The sequence below is a fragment of the Fukomys damarensis genome, unplaced genomic scaffold, assembly GCF_012274545.1.
Source record: "Fukomys damarensis isolate Sample0158 unplaced genomic scaffold, DMR_v1.0_HiC HiC_scaffold_10, whole genome shotgun sequence".
NCBI lineage: Eukaryota > Metazoa > Chordata > Mammalia > Rodentia > Bathyergidae > Fukomys > Fukomys damarensis.
This window is the reverse complement of record NW_022900922.1, coordinates 30,540,950-30,563,735: the sequence shown is the minus strand read 5'-3', so window position 1 is coordinate 30,563,735 and position 22,786 is coordinate 30,540,950. Positions and strand designations below refer to the sequence as shown.

General features: G+C 39.8%; 1 protein-coding gene across 1 annotated transcript in view; it reads right to left on the bottom strand.

The window, feature by feature from the left end:
* The window catches only part of Ofcc1 (orofacial cleft 1 candidate 1), a 539,007-nt gene that overhangs the window by 426,435 nt on the left and 89,786 nt on the right, over positions 1-22,786 (bottom strand). The window contains exon 3 of the mRNA XM_010623072.2: positions 19,239-19,343. The gene's annotated coding sequence lies outside the window, so the exon portion shown is untranslated. The remainder of the gene's footprint in view (positions 1-19,238; positions 19,344-22,786) is intronic.

Here is a 22,786-nt window from a genome sequence, read left to right as displayed (position 1 = left end):
AAAAAAAAAAAAAAAAAAAGAAGAAGAAGAAGAAGCCTCAGTGGACTGAAGGGCTCAGGATGAGGTCCTGCCATTCTTTCTGCCAACAAAACTTCAATACTAGATGTAACTGGAAAGAAACAGCCAGAGTCATGAGCACGCATCACAAGTTCAAATTTCCAAGTCATTCAAAGGTACAGGTAAATTTTTAGAACAATTTTTCAATAATCTCTGATAGCTGCCTGTGCATACTTAGATCCTGTCACCTCACCAGATAACTCAGCTAAGAGCAGTGAAATGCTAATTAGCAGTATGTCACACTGATCTACTTTGTAAAACATGAAAAGGTCCCAGGTACAATGTCCTCCAGTCTGGCCGACTGATGGGTTTTTCCCATCCACAGTCCATAATTTAGGACATGGCCTCAAGGGGGGTTCTTGATCGTCTCATTAGAGCTGTAGTGAGCAGCTTACTGGAGATTTAAGTTCTCAGGCATGAGGCCCTTCAGGCTAAACTGAAGAAGCCCAAGAACTCAGTGCCATTCCATTAAATTTGGGATGCAAAATAGGCTGCAAAGGAACTGATCTGAAAACCTGGGTAGAAAGAGAGCTCTGGGCTCCCCAGCCCTCATCTGGCCCATAAGGATCTGGCATTTAGAACACAAAGCTATAAGCATGGGCTTAACTCAGGGATGTCCTCTATGTGGGCGAAAAGAAAGGGCAAAGAATCCCAGCTCGTCACATTCAAGACCAAGCCAATGGACTTTATAATGGAAAGTAGAGTATCCAGGAAAGCAGACAAGGTGGAATTCCTGTGCACATGCTCTACTGAAAAGAACTTCTGAGGCTTTCTTTGTGATGTCACTGAATGCTACTAAAGCTGTGTTCAATCCGCCAACTGCCTGACACCCTCCTCAACCCTCTTCATTATCTTTTCCCAAGACTTTCTTCCCCTAAAAAACAGATGAGCCAAGGTATCTCCATCCAAAAACTGGGATGTCAGTGAAGTGGAATGAATGAGACGCAATGATAGTAGTACTTAGCTGTTCATCCAGTACCCCTGATAACACTAAAGACAATGCTTACCTAATTCTATACGTGTGTGTGTGTGTGTGTGTGTGCGCGCGTGCGCGCGCGTGTGTGTGTGTACCTCCATGGACAAAACTGAGAGAAGGAATTGGTTCATTTAAATATTTATGTCTACCTAGAGAGTTTAGTCTCAGTGGTAAAAACCTTGGAACTGTGCCAATGTTAATCAAGTATTAAAATATAAATTCTCATATATTGTAGGAAACAACAACAAAATGCTGTTATAGAAAATATAAAAAGAAGATTTGAGTAAATTATAAATCCTCTATAATTCTAAAACATATACTGTACCCACAAGAGATGCCCATTCGGGGGATACTAAAATAGACAAGCACTACGCAACTTCATTTCCTGGAAAGGGAGTGATTTTGGTGATGATAGTCTTCTCTCAAAGGAAATCAGGCTAGAAAGAAAGTCTAGCCAGTGTCAAATTAACTTATAATATTGTCCACACCATATAAAACGCTGCATATGATCTCATTACAGACATGCCCGAGGTTTATGTAAGAAACTAGGTCTCTATCTGCATTATTTGGGCTGCCAGTCACTACTGGCAGCCAGGTACTCTCCAGCACACTTGTCCCAAACACTGTTATAAGATGTCACAGTGGTGATTTGAATGGGAGACTTCCAGAATGGCATTTAGGAAAAACAAAATGAAAACCAAAAGACATGATGTCATGGAAAGAACACCACACTAGTTATTGTATTACCTCAAATGCTTTCTGTGGAATAGGAATAGCATGGAAAATTTTAACAGGTGTTTTGCCTATATCTAAACCCACCTCAGCCCACTGGTGAGACAGAATAGGTTTAAAAAAGGCTTTGTTCCCTAGAAGGGCAGTAACCTTAGAAAGAACAATGAAATTTCCAAATCTTTTTAAGAGAATAGACCCTTACTATCTCAGAAAAGGTTTTTAGTTCAGAACAAGCTCACAAAAATTAGAATACTAAGTATTCTCATTTGTTTATACCTTGATGCAAGGAATAATGCCATTTTCTTATAGAGTCTCTTTTAAAGTTACTGGATATCTATTGAAGCGTGGGTGTCTTCATCTGCTTTGTGTTACTATAACAAAATATCTGAGTTTGGGTGCTTTATAAAGAGAACAGGTTTATTTAGCTCACATTCCAAGAGATCCAAAAGCACAATATATCCACTTCTAGTGAAAGGCTCCAGGAAGACAGCATCACCTGGCAAAGAGTAAGTTCGAGAGAACATAGCTACAGAATACAAGAGTGTGATGGGGGCTGGGTCCCTCTCGTAACAACTTGCTGTCATGGCAACCAACGCCCTCCTGCAAGGCCTAAGCCATTCCACGAGCCAGCATTAGTTCCTTCTCGAGGATTCCCTCATGACCAGTCCCACCAGTGCCACCTCTTAAACATTCCACACCTTGCAATACCACTGCTTTGGGGACCAAGCTTGAAGAGCATGAACCTTTGGATGAGGACCCATAACCACACTACAGCAGTGGGTAACTACAACAGCAATCATTTATCAAGCACTCAGCATGTGTCAGGCATAATCTAAGCCTTTCATATGCATTAAACCATGCAATGTTCATGCAATCCTATGAAGATTTTGTTGTGAGAATCAATTTAATGCACGTGAAGCACTTAGACCAGTGCCCAGTACAGAGCAGGTGTATGTAAACATATGCTACTTTAGCTAAGACATTATAGATTATAGCTAAAATATTATAGATTATATATTATAGCTAATTGTACAATGAAAATATTTTCAAGCATTGTCACTAAATACAAAAATATTCCCTTCAATCACCACTAGCGCAGGTGCCAATCCAGAGGACTAAACCCTTCCTTCCATAATACCTACATTCATTCTATGATGACGGTAGGAAGCACAAGCTGGTGAGGAGGAGGCAACTGACCAGGGGAGGTCAGGACCCCTGGCACTTGTGTCCTAAACCACAGAGAGCAAGAGGTTGACTGGCACCGTGAAGAGCTAGGTTCAGGAATTGATTTCAAATCAGATTCTTAAGGATAATGTGGAAGGTAATTATAATCATTATTGTTATTGTCATTATACCTTGCAATTACCTTGGCTTAATTAATTCTGACTTGTGAAGTGCTACGAGATCTTCAGATGAAAGGTGCCATGTTACTCTGAAGGGTCATTATTCTGCTGCTGCTCCTTTCATCCAAGGTGATTATAGCTCTTCACAAGCATTAATTAATCCTCATAATAGCCCCAGAAAGCAGATAAGCGTAGGAGTCACCTGCACTGGGTCCAAGAGAGACGTTTACCCAAGGAATTTAGTGATAGCTGTTGATACCAGTTGGACTGTGGGAGGCCCCCAAATCACAGGGCTTTGTTACTTGACCATCAGCAATTTGTACCATCTCCCAGTTAAGTGACAATGCATTGAAGAACAATACCAACACAGCCTAGGTTTCTTTTAAAATGATTATGTAGCAGTGGTACAGTGTGTGCTTAGCATGCACAAAGCCCTAGGCTTAACTCTTAGCACCAAAAAAAAAAAAAAAGATAAAATAAGATTATGCAATTTATACCCAGCAAGAGATACCCTCGAAGGTTTAGCTATGATGGAAGAGAATGTGAGCGGAAGGAATAATAAATCTAGATGTATTAATTTTCAATGATTTGGCAACTTCATAATCAAATAAAATATTTTAATGTGTTCTATAGTAAAGCATTTGCCCAAAGTCGCAAAAGTACAGAGCCTAAAGTGGGAATAACCTTTAATTCAAAATCACTGATGGAGTTAAATTTTCACTGAATTCATTGCCTTCTTCACCACTGTTTATGCCTCCACTTGAAGGTGAACATTTGAGAATAAAATACTGTGAGGTAGGAATCTTACAGACACAAGACAGTACACATTAATAGAATTTTTCAGGAGATTTTCCCCTATAGCTTCTAATCTGTTCTTAGCAAATATAAAAAGAGCAGAAGATTTGTGAAAACAGGTCATACATTCTACTGAATGGCAATCTGAAAATCCCAAATTGGAAACGCACCAAAATTTGAAGCTTTGGGGGCCCAACATAAAATTCTCCATCATGCAACTTGGTTTTACATACAAAATCATTAAACATGTATAAAATTACCTTGCTTCTTGGTGTATAATACATGAAACATAAATGAAGGAACATGAGGGTCATTTTCTATAGATACTCATTATATGTTCAAAACCTAAAAAAAAAAAAATGTGAATTCACAAACAATTCCAAGAAGGAACAGTGAACCTGTATGACATGGGGACTTGAGGCACTTTGAAGACACTTGCTTTCTTTTGGTGCAAATGCCTAGGAATTTTTTTGTGCCATTTGTTTAGAAATGTGTGTGAGGGGCTGAGACACTTATGTGTCAGCCTGGGTCCTGGCATTGCAACGGGGGACAAGGCCCCCCGACCCGGATTTCATAGAACAGGATCAGGAGTCCCTCTGTCCTCTCGGCGGGGACAGGGCGTCTGCACTCTGGAGGCAGCGCTGGTGAAGAGGAGATGGACAGGAATTGCCCAGCACACTTGGCACCAAACCGAATTCACCTGGACCAACAAGCACTATTACTGCACCGTCACAGATACCGACGACGGCTGTTCTTCACATTACTATTATTACTGCTGTTATCATCAAATACAATAAACTCATAATTACTATTGGACATTCATCACAAAGCACAGCCTCAAAACAGGCTCCACAGAGCTTTATAATCTAGATGGGGAGAAAAAGAAACTCCATCTATTAAGTGCAATTAAAATAGCCAGAATCTGTTTTTCACCACGGATTGCTGTTTTCAGAGTATACAGAATTACTCACTGAGATGTATACATGAACTAAAGGTTGGCTTTCTGTCAAAAGAAGGAAATCTTTTGAAATACTACTATCCTGCACCTCCCAGGGCATCTTGGCATATAGTAAGTGCTCAATAAAGTTTTCTTATTCTCTGAAACTGAACTGTATTAACCTTCTATCTAGGTAGCATATTTTATTGAGCATAGAAATGTTACTAAGACATATGCAGCTGACTCTCCATATCTGTGGGTTCTGTGTCCATATACTCAACTAACTACAGATTGAAAATAGTCAACAAAATTGTGTCTGTATTTAACATATATACACTTCTTTTTCTTCCCATTCACTATTCCTTAAACAATCTGGTGTGATAGCTATGTGCCTGGCATCCCCATTGAATTACATATTATAAGGACTCTGAAGATGACTAGAAGTCTACAGGATGATGGTCATAGGTTACATGCGGATGTTAACTGAGGGACTATATATCTGTGGGTCTGGGGTTTGGCAAAAGTCCCAGACCCAATTCCCTCTGACACCAAGGGACAGTAGTTAAATTCACCTCTATGATTTAGACTGAATTCCGGACTTTTAAATACTATTTCACTGAGCACCAATTATCACCACTAAGTAATGAGCATTCTAGTAATTCTAAGGCCTAGTTTTGGGGGACTATTTTTGTTTTGTTCTTTTGGTTTTTGTGGTATTGGAGATTGAACCCAGGGCTTTTGCACTGAAATATATCCCTAACCCTTTTCATTTTTTGAGTCAGGGTCTAGCTAAGTTGCCCAGGCAGGATTCAAACTTGTGATCCCCCTGCCTCAGCCTCCTTAAGTGCTGGTATTGTAGGCATACACTATAACACCCAGCTCAGGGGAGAGTTTTTGATGAAGGCAAAGGAAGGATAGCATTTTGGTTAGGGAAGTTCCTAACCAAAGGAAAAACAAGGGCAACACAAACTAACAAAGCAGATTAGGAAGCTGACTGTGGACCTCCTGAAACCAGACCTTGCCTTGTTAGTGAAGCCAACTATTGGCAGCAGCCTCCCCCGGCTCCTGCCTGTGTGAGTGAAGCTCTGTGCATTAGACTTACAAATCCCACTCGCCCTTGCTGGAGCTGCTCCCCAGGCTCCCAGGCATGTGCTCCACCCACTGGAGCTCATCTGTCACTGTGAGTCTGGCTGGCAGGGAGGCCCCTTTCTCTGAGTATGTAGGAAGGCCAGCCTCACACACCTGCTCTGACTCAGGACCCAGGGTGAACACTGCCTCTACTCTAAAGACATAATTCTAATTCGTATAAGGCCAAAGTCCGTCATCCTGGAGTTTCACTTATTTTATCTGTAAGCAGATGGTCCTCTAAGTATTTGAGCACTTTTGACCACCCAGGATCCATGATTTATTGCAGGTGGTAGCAAAAACAGGCACACTTGGTGTGCACCCTTCACAGGTACAGAAGGACGAGGACACCACCAGGCAACTGGCTTCTCGGCAGCCAATGACAGGGAGACCTCTTGGCACATTGGTTTTCTAGAGAGAGCTGATGGACCAAACCACATCTCCATCTCCATTAGCAGCACTTTATATATTTCTCTGTGTGTGTGAATCTGTGTCTTTTTGTTGTGCCACAATCCACTGGCCATTATGCAAGCTAAAAAAAAGAAAAGGCCCACTATCAAAAGATTGACTGACTTTCCAGTGGGAAGGTCCAGAGAGTACAAAGTGATGAATGTGGAAATCAAATGAGGACCAAAACAATCTTCCTCATAATAGAGTGAAAGCCCACCCAACCCTCTCCCTTCTCTCCTCCACCTTTATTATTGATACCTCTTCTTTTTTATCTCTATGCTCCTTTGTTTTGGCTTCCAGGTGCCCAGCAAGAATGGCTAGCAGAGAGCTCTGAGTTCCGGGCACGACTCTGCAGCCAGCCCCTCTGGCTCAGCCAGCTGGATTGCACTGAATTAGTCAAGTACTTCATTATCTCTCCTCTCTGCACATTTGGCTCCAGGTAATAAATGCCCAAACAAGAGAGCCTTCTGCTGCACTGTCTGTGAAGTTCCAGGGTCTGGGCCAATTCTGCAGCTCAGCTCTGTGCCCTGGGAGGGCACTGAGTTTCATCCCTGCCTGCAACGCCTCCCCAATCCTCATTTAGTCATAGCTGTTCTCTAACCATGGAGCTGCTGATAACAGCCTGGCTGGGGAGTCTGGAGCCCTGGGGGAGGGGGTGCTGGCTGAGGAGGGGGACCGGCTGGAGAGCCAGCCCAATTATGATGTTGGGAGAGATGTCCGCTCCTGGGAAGCTGCTCTTGTTAACAGGCAGTGGGGCTGGGGCCCAAGGCAAGGCCGTTCTGACAATGCACGGGCAGAAAAACACATCTCTAGGCTTAGTGGGTAAAACCACAGGGTGAAATTCTGAAAAATAATCAAATGGCCACCCTTCGAGAGTCATGTCAGAATAAATCAGGATGTTAATTGTATAGCCCTTTCTGATTTGTTAGTAGATCTGAAACAAGGAGCTGCTCAACCTTCAAGGGAAGGAAGATCCAGGTTGAGACCTCCAAATCCAAATGCATTGTCCTCTGCCTGCAGTTTTACCTTCCCTGGGTTGACTGGCACTGTCACACACTGCCGCAGGACTTCTAAAGCCTTCCTTCCAGTCGACAAGCGTCCAGACACCTAAACCCAAGGGCCCAGAATCAATGGGTTTGAGCTCTGCTCAACCAGCACACAGACGAACTTTTAGGGCAACCAAACCACAATGTCATAGAATTTTAAATGCATTTAAGAAAATTTGACTAAAGGGGTGATATCTTAAAGATAACACTGCTTTACTGTAACTACAGGTAGGGAAGTGGGTGAACTATAAGGAAGGTTAAAAATCAGGACTCGTGCATATCCCAACTAAGTCAAGAGATTATTTTACATTCTTGATTCACCATGAGAAAACCTACAGAGAGACAGGGAAAGTGTGATCAAATCTCATTTTATAAAAGTTTACAGCAGTCCTTATCAAAGAAAATGAGAGAAGGAGCTCTAAAGTGAGACAGGGGACCCCTCCCCTTGCACCCCTACTCCAAGGTAAGGACCAAAGTGACAGAAGAGGCTTCTCTGGCAACAGAGCTCTAGACTAAAGCATTTATATAAAAATATCAATGACAAAATACTGCTAAATTAATCCAACTTCTTTTGATTATTGATGTCCTACTGTTTTGTGCCTGAAACAACATACAAGATGCATCAGTCATTTATAAATTATTCATTCGGTTATTTTGGCAGCAGTGTCTCTCCATTTATCAACTGATAAATGTACAGAAGATAAGAGGGTAATTTTATAGCCTCTTGACATTTACCTTTGATATGATTTTCATATTTAATAAGGGGAAAACACTAATGAAATATGTGTGACACCACCATAGGCATCACAGATTAACACCAGCAAAAATGAGGCTGATCAATGTTCTTTGAAAGATTAAAAAAGATAGACACTTAGCCAACCTCACCAAAACAAGGAAAATACCCAAATACCCAAATCCAAGCAATAATAATGCAACCACAATGGATCCTGCAGAAATCCAGAAGATCATCAGTAGCTGCTTTGACAGCGTTTACTTTAATAACAGGGAAATTTCAAAAGACATGGACAGATTCCCACATACATACGAATTACAAGAGCTAAATCAAGATGATATAAAAATTTTAAATAACCCAATATTAGTCAATGAAACTGAAGAAGATTAAGAAAAAACTACCAACAAAGAAAAGTCCAGGTCCCTAATGGATTCAATGCTGAATTCTACTAGAACTCTAGAGAAGATCTACCACCATTACTCTTCAAACTCTTTAATGAAATTGAAAGGAAAGCAATGTTCCCAAAGTCATTCATGGAAGCAAGCATTACCTTGATGCCAAAACCAGAGAAAGACCCAACCCAAAAAAGAGAAATACAGGCCAGTCTCCCTAATGAACATATATGCAAAAATCCTCAATAAGATCCTTGTAAAGAGAATGCAGTAAATCATCAAGAAGATTATACACCATGACCAGCAGGATTCATCCCAGGGATGCAGGGATGGTTCAATATATGAAAATCAATAAATGTAATTCACCACATTAACAGAATGAAGGACAAAAACCATACGATCATCTCAATAGACATAGAAAAAACATTTGAAAAAGTCTATCACTCATTCATGATAAAAATCCTACAGAAAATTGGACTAAAAGGTCTTTATCTCAGTCTGATAAAAGCCATCTATAACAAACCAAGAGCCAACATCATTAGTAACGTTTAGTAACATTACTAAACTGAAAGCTTTCATTCTAAAATCAAGAACAAAATAAGGATGCCTACTATCACCACTCCTACTCAAAAGAGTTCTGGAAATATTGGCCAGAGTAGACAAGAGAAAGAGAAAAAAGGAATATAGATAGGAAAGGAAGAATATAAATTATAATTATTTTTGGATGATATGGTAGTCTACAAAGACCCCAAAAACTCCACCAAAAAAGATTGATTTAATAACAAAATTTGGCAGAATACAAAGTCAACACTCAAAAATCAATAGCATTCCTGTACAGGAATAACAAACTCACTGATACAGAAATTAGGAAAACCATACCTTTCACAATAGCATTAAGAAAATGAAATACTTAGGACTCAATTTAACAAAGGAAATGAAAGACCTATTGAAAACTAAAGTATTCTGAAAAATGAGATGAAGAAGATATCAGAAAATAAAAAGATATCCCCTGTTCTTGCATAAGCAAAACCAATATAGTGAAAATGGCCATAGTTCCAAAACTGTTACACAGATTTAATGCAACACCAATCAAAATACCTATAGCATTCCTCACAGAACTAGAAAAAATAATCCTAAAATTTATATGGGACCAGAAGAGACCTAAAAGAGCAAAAGCAATTCTGGGTAATAAGAGCAAGGCAGCAGGCATCACAATCCCAGATTTGAAATTATACTACAAAGCCACAGTAATTAAAAACAACACAGTACAGGTGGAAAAAAAAAAGATTCAAAGATCAGTGGAGCAGAGTAGAGAGTAGAAGCATCTTTGACAAAGGGGCTGAGCACCTCCACTGGAAAAAAGATAGTCTCTTTTGGTACTGGGAAACTGGCTTTCCATATGCCAAAGATTAAACTTAGACCCATCTCTCTCATCATACACTACACTAAAATTTAAATGTATCAAAGATCTAAATCTGAAAACAGTAACACTTAATCTGCTGGAAGATAGAAGAGATGACACTCTTGAAGACATGGGTGTAGGCAAAGACTTTATGAATAAAGCCCTGGTCACACAGGAAACATTATAAAGAATCAACAACTGGGATCACATTAAATTAAAAAGCTTTTTTGCATAGCAAAAGAAATCAACAGAGTGAAGAGACAATCCACAGAAAATGGAAAAAAAAAATTTTACCAGCTACTCCTCAAAGGACTAATGTCGAGAAATATAAAGAACTGAAAAAGTCAGACCCTCCCAAATTTAAAGATCCAATCTAAAAATGGGCATCTGAAATGAATAGACACTTCTCAGATGAAGAAGTACAAATAGCAAATAAGGAAGTACTACTCTGCCATAAAGAAGGATAAATTTAAGACATGTTTAGGTAAATGGATGTACATTGAGATCATAATTTTAAATGAAATAAATCAGACACAAGTTTTAATATGGCATTTTCTCTTGAGTGGGAAACCCAAAGAAATTGGGAGCAAAATGGAGGACAAATATTGGAAAGTAGGAATAACATGTTCAAATGGGAAGGGGAAGAAGGAAGAAGGGAAGAATGTATTTTTAAAAAAGGTAATGGGCTGGGGATTTAGCTCAGTGGTGCCACCATCTGCCACCCAAGTGTCAAGGTCCCAAATTCGATCCCCAGGACCAATAAATAAATAGGTAAGTAAAAAATTTTTTAAATAAAGAAAAATAATGGAAGAAAGAAATAGAAATAAAACTTTTATAAATGGGGAGGTGATGAAGGGTTGAATGGAGGGGAGGAGAATGGGGAAAAAGAATAATTAAGCATTATGTATAGTTACAAATTATCTCTAATGAATGTGATCATTACACATGTCAAATATGTACTGCTACAAAAAATTAAATTAAATTAAAGAGGTTTCTGTCTCTACTACCTTAAACAAAGTACCAAAGGTTTTACTACGAGGTAAATGTAAGTATTGTTTCTCAAGTAGCTCCACCCTGCTTAGGAGGTACCCTGCTTAGAGTCATCAAGTGGCTCAATGTGGCTAAGGAAGGTTCACTGTGTGTGTGGGAGGGGGTTCCCACCCTGATCCCTTGAGAGCTTCAGAGGGCTAAGTAAAGCCAACAAGTGGTTCAACAACCCTCCCCTTAAGGAGTCAGTGGGCCCAACTATGGAGACAAAAAGCTCTCAGGGCCTTCTTTTATGCTTCCATGAAAGACGCTGGTGTTGTCCTAGCTTCAGACAGAAACATCTGACTCATAAATACTTGAGTCTCACAAGGGATACTCTGTGGGCTCAGCTTAGGTCTCCTTCTGCCTGAGAAACCAACTTACGGACCCAAGACCTATTTGTCTCTCTGTAGTCCCCAAGATGAGTCATGGAAGTCGTATGAACCACGCCTTGCAGATTCCACCACTCTGCCCTAGGCTATAAACCCTTGATCAGTGGGACCCTAGCGTTTTGAAAAAGAAATAATGTATCTATTATTGCAATACAGTTTGGGCATGGGAGCTACTCATACTGGCACTTCTTATTCCTCTAATTCACAGCTCACCCTGCCTCTGAGTGAGGTCTCAGGAGCACAGAGGACCACTAGAGACCAGGTCCCTTTCCAGGTGCAGATGTCCAACAATGTAGACCACAGCTAGGCCGACTTTCAGACTGTCCTGGTAAGTTTGCAGATGGGTTTCAAACTTTGACCCTCACCTTTGACCTATTGTGGCAAAAGAGTCAGTTCATCTTGACCATTTGCTATACCCCAGATGAAAGACAAAGAATTCTACAAGTGCCTAAAAACTATGCAAATGAACAGTATGCCTGAAGAAGGGAAGAAAACCAACCTGTAGAAGCTATTCTCCACTCAACATGATGAAATTGGAGCTACAAACAGATTCATCTTCCAGGGAGGGAGAGGCCCTGGTGGGACATCATTTCATCTGTCAATCAGACCCAAATATTCAGTATGAATTATAAAAACTTCAGATGGGTCCACAGACACCAAAGACTCGACTGCTGGACATGGCCTTTTCTGTGTTCAACATTTGGGATCTAGGGGAGGGTCAAAAGAGAAAGGCTAAAATTACAGTTGCCCAATTGGTAATGCTTTAAACTCACCCAAACCATCCAAGGGAAAATCCAAGGACAACTGCAGCCTCAAGAAGACTGGGCACTGGGCACGCAACTGCACCAAACCACCACCCAGACCCTGTTCCGAGTGTCAGGTAGCCAATGTGCCTGACCCATGGCACTGGAGTGTTGATTGTCTCCACTTCCAGACAGGGCCCAAGCCAGCCAAAACCCTTGTTTCCGGCACTGAAGAAGCTCAGGGAAACATACAATGCCCAGTTCAGGGATATAACCATTTTCTGTGAGGAACCTTGAATAATCTTAGATGTCATGAGTGAGCCAATTTCATTACAGGGGCAGCTCATTTTGTTTTGACTTTCTTCTCTGGAAAACCTTCCTCTAGATCTACAGTCACAGTTGGGGTCAAAAGGACTCCATAGACAGAGCTTCCTTGCTCCTGCTTTGACATGTCACTTTGAAGGCCAAATGTCTAACCATGCATTTCTAGCTGTTCCATGGTGTCATACTTGGTTGCTAGGAAGAGATTTACTAGGAAAACTGTGGGCAATTGTTAAATTCCATCAAATGCCAAAATGGATTCTACCTATTTTGACTATACCAGGTCTCCCTAACCCAACAAGCCGGCAGGTGGATCCTGCTAGAGCGGTATAATGGAGTACCTGGAAGGGCAGATTCAGCTATGTCAGTAGTTATCAAATTGAAAGACCCTAGCCAATTTCCTAAGGGAAAACAGTGTCCAATCAACAAAGAGGCACCAAAAGGCTTCCAACCTCTCATGAACAAGTTTCTCAAATATGACCTTCTGCAGTCTTGTGGGCCCCCTTGCAATACACCTATTCTCTCTGTAGTAATACTCTCTGGAGAACACAGGATGGTGTAAGACCTCCAGTTCATTACTATAATCTCAAACCACCCTCTGGTGGCAGATCCATATACAATTCTTTCCCGAATTCCAGGGAACAGTAATTGGTTCTCAGTCTTAGATCTCAAAGATACACTTTTTTTTTATTTCCATCTATCCAGACTCCTGGTTTTGTTTTTCAAGAGAAAAACAGCAGTATATTGGGACGGTTCTCCCGCAGGAATTTAGAGATAAGATAGCCCTTACCTTTTCACTTGGGCACTTGAGAAAGACTTAAGAAGCCTATAGTTTAAATAGGGAACCATCCTACAGTATGTAGATGCTACTCCAATTTGCTGCCCAACTTGGGAGTTATCCAACCATAACACTCGACAGACCCTCAATTTTCTAGCTAAGTAGGGACATAAAGTCTCAAATATGAGGATATAAAGGCCCAGATACCCATCTAGAAAGTTCAGTATTTGGGAAACAATTCTCACACCAGAGGAATGACAGCTCTGTAGGGACAGATCCAGGTTCTTTGTGATTTGGGGTATTCTACCAGCAGACTACCAGCAGCTTCGTTCCTTCCAAGAAATGGTCAGCTTCTGCCAAATCTGGATAAGTAATTTTAGACTAATGGCAATGCCTTTATTTGAGGCTGTCAAAGAAACTAAGTCTGTGCCCCTAGAGTGGACAAAGATGACTGGCAATGCCTTCAGAGAAATAAAATATGCCCTGACTCAGGCTCCCGCCCTGGGAATACCTGACTTAAGGAAACCCTTCTTCCCTTACATATCTGAAAAGATGGAAATTGCTTTTGGTGTCTTGACCAAAAGCCTAGGACATAACTCCACCTAGTGTCACACTTTTCAAAAAAAATTAGATGGAGTGGCTGCTGGATGGCCACCCTGCCGGGGGCAGTAACAGCTACAGCTATGCTAACAGAGATAGCTGCAAAATTACCTTCAGGATGGAGAGGAAAAGTCTTACTCCCCATCATGTGAGGGCTATTCTGGAGACAAAAGGTTGCTTGTGGTTCACAGGAGACTGGCTTGCCAAGTACCAGTCCATGCTCTTAGTCCATCCCCTAAGGATATTATCAAAATTTATACCACTCTTAACCCTGCCTCACTAATGCCTACAGGCCTAGAAGTTAGCCACTCTTATGAACAAGTGATCCCTCAGACCTATGCAAGCAAGCTGGACTCCAGTGACCTATACCTCTAATACTCTAAAGAAGTGTGGTTCAATGAAGAAAATAGCTTTGTCCAGGAAGGACATCAAAAGACAGGGTATGCAGTTGTCAGTTCACAACAGGTCATTGAGGTCAACTTCCCCCAGGGACTTCTGCTCAAAAAGCACAGCTCATAGCTCTTACTTGAGAATTGATATTAAGAAATGGCAAGACACCACGTATCTATAGACTCCAAATATGCTTTTCCTGTGCTACATGTCCATGAAATGAAGGATCTTTCTGACTAATAAGCAATCATCTATAAAACAGAAGCAGGAAATTCTACAACTCTGAGAGGTAGTCTATCTTCCCAAGGAGGTCACTATCATCCATTACAAAGGACCTCAAAGACACATGTCTACAGGCTAATAGGGAGGCAAGAAGGACAGCCCACAACCCCTCAAGACCTTAGCCTTATTTCAGCTACCCCAAGGTAGCTGAAGAGCACATACTCCTCAGTAGACAGGGCCTACAGTCCCCTCCATCAGTAAGTAGCCATATGAAGATAAAGACCTCCATTCCTTCAGCAGCCCATAAAGAATTATGGGGATATATATCTCTCAGGAGGAAATGAAACAGAAGATTAGGGAATGGCAAAGCTTACTGTTAACTAAAACACCCAGGACAGACATGCAGAACAGTTCCCAAAGCCTGCATGTAAACTTCTCATGAGAGCTTGAGCAGGTTTTAGATAGGATGGCCTAAACCTGATGCTAGCCTGAGGAGTGGATGATACAAAAAAGACAGTCTACACTGAGTTTTTGCCACCGAGTTCCCCTTGCATGGTGGCCCACTCTCATTGTAGAATGCACTTCTTTTCCTACTTTTACTTGGCCCAAACTCACTTGGCAGAGCCTATTTCTTTTCCTATTTTCCTATCTTTTCTTACCTAAAATTTTGCTGCCATACATGCTTGTCTTCACCACTTCTTTGCTCAGACAGAAAGAACCTAGACATCACCTCCAGAAGGAGACTCCAGCATCCCAGAATCCATTAATACCCTCAAACCTCAAGACCACCATTTGAAGAGGCTTTAGAGTTTTCTCTGCATTCAGAAATGTTTCCCCCTCACAAAAACAAAATCACATTGCAAATTGTAACTTTAAAATATGTTAATACATTCTAGACATGCACCTTTCCATATAAAAGCATATAAAGTCCACATCATCATTTTGAACAGCTGCTAGTATTTGGATAGTTTATAATTATTAAGTGTACTATAAAACACACATCAGTGAACATCTTAGCTTTTTTGTGGCACTGGATGTTGAAGCCACGGTCTTTGGATTTTGCTACAGCACCAGCCCTTTTTCCTATTTTGAGTAAGGTCTCCCTAAGTGGCTAAGTTGGACAGGCTGGGCTTGAAGTTGAGCTCCTTCTGCCTCGGACTTTCAGACTGCTGGGATTCCAGGCATGCAGACCACACTTGACTTGGCATTTTTATTTTTATTTGTCCTGTTATTTCCTACTAATAAATTATTAAAAGCTACATCACAAAAGGGACTAGCACTGGAATTATTAGAACTGGAACAGTGATTAGCACTGGGGTGGGGATCAGCACTGGAATAGGGATTACTACTGGAAAAGGGATTGCCACTGCAAAGAGATCAGCACTGGAAAAGGATTGGCACTATGATTGAGATTACCACTGGAAAGGGATTAGCAGTGGTACTGGAATTAGCACTAAATGGGGATTAACATAGAAATTAATACTGGAAAGGGATCAGTACAGGAATGGCAATTAGCGCTGAAAAGAGATAGGCATAGGGAATTGGGATTAGCACAGGAAAAAGATCAGTAATGGTACTGCGATTGACACTGGAAAGGACTTAGCACTGTAATCGGCATGGCACTGGGATTGGTATTAGCACTGCACAGTGATTAGTACTGGAACTGGGATTAGAACTGGAAAAAGATAAGGATTGAAAGTAGGATTAGGCCTGCAAAGGGATTATCACTGGAATCGGGATTAGCACTAAAATTGAGGTTAGCACTGGAAAGGTATTAGTGCTGGAACTGGGATTAGTATTGGAATGGCACTTCCACTGGAACTGGAATTAGCATGGAAAGAGACTATCATTTCAATGGGGATTGGCACTGGAAAGGGATTAGCACTAAAATTTGCATTAGCACTGGAAAGAGATTCACACTGGAATGAAGATATTAGCACTATAAAGGAGATTAGCGTTGGAACTGGCACTAGAACTGGAACTGCACCTGATCTTGGAACTTTGGCTAAGAGCTCCAGAAACACATCAGCTCAGTCTGCTCCCTGCTTGATGCACTCCTGTCTGCATCTACAGAATAGAACTGGACATAACTGGGATTTTGGCTTTCATTTTGTGGCTTGCATATTTGAGTCTGCATATTTGAGTCAAATATTTCATATTTGAGTCTGCATGGGTTTATTTCATGGCCTAAACAGCGGGGAGCATTGTTTTTATTTTTGGTTTTTGGCAAGGTGGTGGACTAAACAGTAATGTTTTCTAGAATGTATCTGCCAGGAAAAATTGAACAGAGATATGGAAGAGATTTTCACCTGGTGGCTTTGTTATGTATGCCAAAGCAACTCACTTGAGCATTCACGCCAATCTGTCTCCTTAATTCTTGGTAAAAGTTGCAATGGATAATCCCTTCACTGCCTACCTCTCCACTATAACCACATTTTATTTCTGCTTACTTTCCACCTTCCTTTCCATTCTACTCAATATCCCTAATAAATATTCTACACCCTTGCTAGTCCACTCCACCTTAGTGTGTGTGTGTGGATGCATGCAAGTGCACACACCATTTGAGGGGGATCTGAAGAGAAGAAAAGAAGCAATTTATTCAGTAACCCATTAGGAACTAGTCTGGGATCAAGATATGAGGCCATAATTTTAGCTAAATTGTTACAGAAGCTCTGCTACTGGCTCTGACCAATTAAAGGCCAAGGAGAAAAGACTGACAGCAGCTTTTTCATGTACCATAACTGACTTATCCAAATGCTCCCCCAGTATCCAACAGCTTTATCACCACTATTTTACAAATGATATAGACACATTGTGAAAATAATCTAAATGAATTTCAGAAGTAAGATTAACTAGATAAGTAATTTTCATTGATCAGTCTTTTGGAAGGATCTAAGGTTATAAGACTAGTTACTATAGTAACTGAGATGCCAGGCAAGAAACTAAATACCTCAGAAGCATTTTAAGCTTCTTAGCATGATGTAGGTAAAATGTATGACAATGCTTAGAAGCAATATGTTCTACAAATATTATTACACTCTCCCTTGAGACAATGAAGGTTACATTCATATTAGAATTCCTATAACTTAGTACAATACCAGACAATTAATAAATATTCAATAAATACGTTTTTGAAGTGAACATTTACTGAGGGCTTACCATCTGCCTGGTACTGTGTTAAAGACTTACATGAATTATTTCATCTTTCTTATACTACTATTCATATTTAGTTTTAAATACCATATTTAGACATTAGGATCTCTGTCCAGAGGAGGATAATTTTCTGAGATTTCCACAATAGTAACAGGCAGAGCTAAAATAAAAACAAAGAAAATCTGATGCCAGAACCCATATTGCCTCTTGGGTTGAGAAGCTAAGACCAGAACTTGAAAAGAAAATCCTGGGCCAAATAAATAACACACAGAGCTAGCATGATTCTTCTTTGAGTCACTGAGATAGGGTTCATTACATTACTCACATATTACTATCTCAAGAATCAAAAGCAGGGACTATCTGGAGTTACACAGAAAATAACATGTAGAAGCCAAAGTCAGACTTGTGCATTTATTTTTATAACAGCGGGGGTTGGGAGGGGACTGCTCAAACATAATAAGTAAAATGAGATATAGACAAATCAACTCTGAATCTTTAATACAGCTCTAAGCTAATTACTTAAGTCGAGGACAAATTGCAATGATGTTAAAATGCAATGAAAGTCAAGCTACTGAAAAAGGACACCTCTGACTGAAGATCTCAAGAAAAGCTAACAGCATAGACTTCTCTAAAGCAGGTGGAAGAGAATGAAGGGTAAAACCTACCATCTCGGGGGTCTTGGCTGTCTACTGCTGTGTAGCATACTGCCTCAAAACTGAGCTGCTTTAATCATCATCATTTATTGCCCCACAGTTTCTGTAGGGTAGGCATCTGGTCATGGTTTAGCTGAGTCCTCAAGGTCTGGCCAGGCCTAGGATCATCTAGTCTTGATTAGACTCATGTTTTATACATTTGGAGCCTGAGTGTTTTGCTCCACATTGGCCAGAGGCCACTCCCAATTCCTTGTCATGTGGGCTTCTCCATACAGCATCTCATAGATGGCAGTTGGCTTCATTAGAGGAAGCAAGCAAAAAGAACCAGGGAGAGAGAACGCATGGGAACAAGACAGAAGTCATGGATTTTTATAACCTAATCTTGCAAAAGACATCTCATCACTTTTGTGTGCAGAGGCAAGTCACTAGAGCCAGCTCACACTCAGAGAGAATAGACCAAGCAAGAGTACAAATGGCAGGAGATAGGGATGAGAGGGGCCAGTGAGGAGTCCACCTAAGTCACCTTCTCTGAAACTCGTAAATGAGGCAACTTCTAAATTGGTAACATATGAATGCTACTCAAGATAACTCAGAATAGGTATGAGGAACAGTAGTGAGAAGTGTCTTAGACCAGCTAGCATGCAGTCATGAAATACAGGGTCTATGGGGACAGGTAGAGAGTCACACAAATGAGCTATGTCTGCAGAAAGCTTTCTGTTCGGCACAAGTGATGAACTATGTTGGTGGCCCCATTTCTGCAGTTTTGTGTCCACATTCTTTTTCGCATGACTTTCCAATTCCTCTCACAAAGAGGTATGGACTCCTTTCCCACCCTTTGGATCTTAGCTCAATCAAGCCCTTTGCTTTGGCAAGAGATGGCCAGTCTCAAGATGTACACCGCAATGCACAGCAACTGCTATGAGAAGGACAAACTCACACGAGCACACTGGTCCCAGAAGGTGGGCTGCTCACCATGACTCCATCTTGTTCCCATCCATACTTTCTCATCAGCAGCACTGTTTAGCATTGTTCTGGATGGAGTGGGCACTTCGTTTAGTTTTTAAGGATGACATTTACCTAAAAATCATAAAAGAAACAATTAAAAAATCAAAATGACCAAAAATTTAAGTGTTTCCAATACACAATCAATAACCTTCTTCAGTTAGAATTAGAATAACTGAATGGTAGAAAAACATTTAGTGTAACATGAAAAGAATAAAACACACAGGAATAATAGACTTGTTTCATCTTCAAGGAATAAGAAAGACATGTTTAAATTTTATTGAAAGAGAAAAAAGAACACTTATATACACTTAAATAAACAAAATAAGTGTCTTTTAAAACATGAATGGCCTACAGTTTAAAATATACTGATTTTCCCCTAAGATAATCAATAAATTTAAGACAATCCTCATAAAAATTCTCCCCCAAAAATATCTGTGGAACAAATTTAAAGAGATCTTGGTTCTGGTTCTTGATTAAAAAGAAAAATTGTTATTCTAAGGAAATTCTGAAACTAAGGAGTAATGAGATCTAGTAGAAATTAAATTTTACTATAGAGTACAGTAATTCCAACTGAGTAAAATTTGCAAAGAGAATACTAAGGTCAGAAGTTCAAATACAAATATTTAGACGCATTAAATTTGGCATTCCAAATCCATGAGCCAAAGATAAATTATTCAGAAGTTTAGAGGCAGAAAGGAGATCATGTGGAAGAGCAGAGTTAAGCCCAGCAGGGTGCGGGGGACACTCGTAACCCCTCCACTGAAGAGGCTGGAGCAGGACACCCTTATATTCCAGGACAACCTGGGCCGCAGAGCAGAACCTTGTCTCAAAAACTAAAACAAAAAAAGAACAGAGCTGAACAGCTATCTCCCAGTTCACATTAAATAAATTCTGAATGGACAACAGATTAACACATACAAAATAAAACACAGATATAAAAGCAGTGTTTTATAATATCAGACAGGGAGGCCCTTTCTAAATGTGGCATAAAACTGTCATATTTTCATAACACTGAAAAACAATAGCCTATTAATTGAAATGTAGAGAAATAAATTTTTTCTAACCAGAAATAAATGCTGTAATAAAATTGAAAGGCAAATCATAAAATTAGGATGAGGGTACAAATAAACATGAGTAGTCACCACAATATATAAAATTTCTTATATATAAATAAAGGAAAACAGAAAAACTGGGCAAGAAAGAAATATATATGTACATGTTTGTACATATAAAAACCCATACACACACACACACACACACACACACACACACACACACACACACAAGATTCACAGAAAAGGGACCAAAATAGTCCCTTAAACTTATGAAAAGATGTTAAATATCATGTATAATAACAGAAATGAAAATTAAAACTTTACTCAAGGATCTTTCTGATCCTTAATAAACAGCAATTTTATAACACTGTGTTATTGAGATTCCATACCCACAAGTATTTTCATGTAAGTAAAAAGTAAGAATAAAAATTGCCCAACTGTTATAGAGAATTTCTATCAAACAGTGGAAAGCACCCAACACTGACACAACTATATTAGTTCTGCTGATTGAAATTGAATCATCCAGTGTGTACACTGTCTAGCTTCTTTTACTCCACATTTTAAGTATGGCCCTACAATATCACTAAATCTAGTAGCCATTTGTTCTGGTCTATGTAGTATTTCATGGTATGAATGCAATAAATTCTACCCATTCCACTGTTAACAGACTGTGCAGTTGTTTCCAGCTTGAAGTTACTATGGATAAAGCTACACAGATAATCTTACACAAGTCTTTCAGTGCACTATTTGGTCACTGTTGAGTTGGTCACTTCTGCATAGGTATGGAAATGCTGGGAAGACTGTAAACATTAAAAAGGAATAAATAGCCCTAAATTATATCCAAACAGTCTTTATTACTCAAATATTACCATAACAATATTACAATAACAGTAAGCCCAAAAAAGTTTTAATTAGAATAGTACACATTCCTTTCTACCTTGGTTTTATAAAATAGTATAGAGTCTTTTTACAAAAGTAGGTTGAAAAAGTACCACCTAATCAGTGTCACAAAAGGCCACCATATTGCTATCCACGTACGGTAGCTTGGATCTGACCAACATGTACATCGTCCTGAACTTAGTGGTACAAATAGCAGCACCTGCCCTTGGGCACCATCTTACCAGCAGATGACTGACAGGTGCAAACCAAAATTGGCAACTAAAGGATTCTCTGTGGAACAAGAATTAACAGGTTGGAAGGAAGCAGAGGGAATTCATCTTATGTCTTTGTTTAATATACTTTCACAAAATGCTACTTTATGCTGTTTTGTTATTTTAAAAATGCAAGTTTCAACCTAAGACCTATCTGTGGAGGTCTTAGTAAAGGTGTTATGCTTCCGCAGAAGAAAAATTTGCTCCTGAAAAAAAAAAAGTTACCATTACATAACACCCCTAAGAGAACAAAATTTGGTGGTAGAAATTTAGAAAAGTGAAGTATTATCACAGTCTGATTTAAGAAAATTAGTTGCAAAGTTCAGACCATAGTGATGCTTCACATGCCTATAATGTTTTATTGATTGATTCTGCCATGTGAACGTATTTAGTAGGTAAAGAGGACACCAAAAAGAAGAGCTTTGTTATTCTGTGGGAAAAGGGGAGCACGAAGAAGATGAACAATCAAAGAGCCTAGAAACTGCTACTGGAAAAAAATTTTTTTAAATGTCACCACAGTTTCTAGAGCTACAAGAAAATTAGGGAGTGGTGTATAGAAAGACAAAGCCCCAGTGTGATGTAGAAGAAGATTTTAATCAAAATAAAGAATTAAGGTCCACAGGCTCCAGACAGGTGTATGTCCTGCTTCACAGAATGAAGGATTCCTAAAAGAAGATACCAAGTCATACTCATTTCCCTGGAATTTGCCTCCATATAGATAACTTCAAAGCATGTTTGGTGACACTGATTGCTTAGCTTTTTGATAGAAAACTTACAGTACAGTGGAAAGAAAGAACTGTGAAATCTTAACTAAAAATCAACCTCTCACTTCCCCAACCTTTAAATGAGAATAAGAATAGATAGAGTCATTTTTAATTATTTCATTTAAAATTTGTCATATTGACCACTACATTGTAGAAGGAAAGAATTCCAAGTGCCTTCTGCTCTGTCTCTCCCGCCTGCTCCTGCACTATTCTCTAGTAGCTAAATCTAAGTGTCCAGGGCCTTACCGGTGTCACAGGTGTTACCCTATGACTGCTCCCTAACCAAGTTTGGTTTCTTCGAGTGCAAAGCCAATTCTATCACAGTTGAGTCATGGAAGCAAAACCTACCAAATGACAGTGGGAATGAAGTTATTCAAGGCTTTCTGGGATCTACACATTTGTTAGCAAGAGTATACCCTTGAAGGAACAATAGTGTGTGTGTGGCTATACCGGATTCTCAGTACAACAGCATGTATTAACCTATTCCTTTCCTCTGTGGGCTATATATATATATATATATATATATATATATATATATATATATG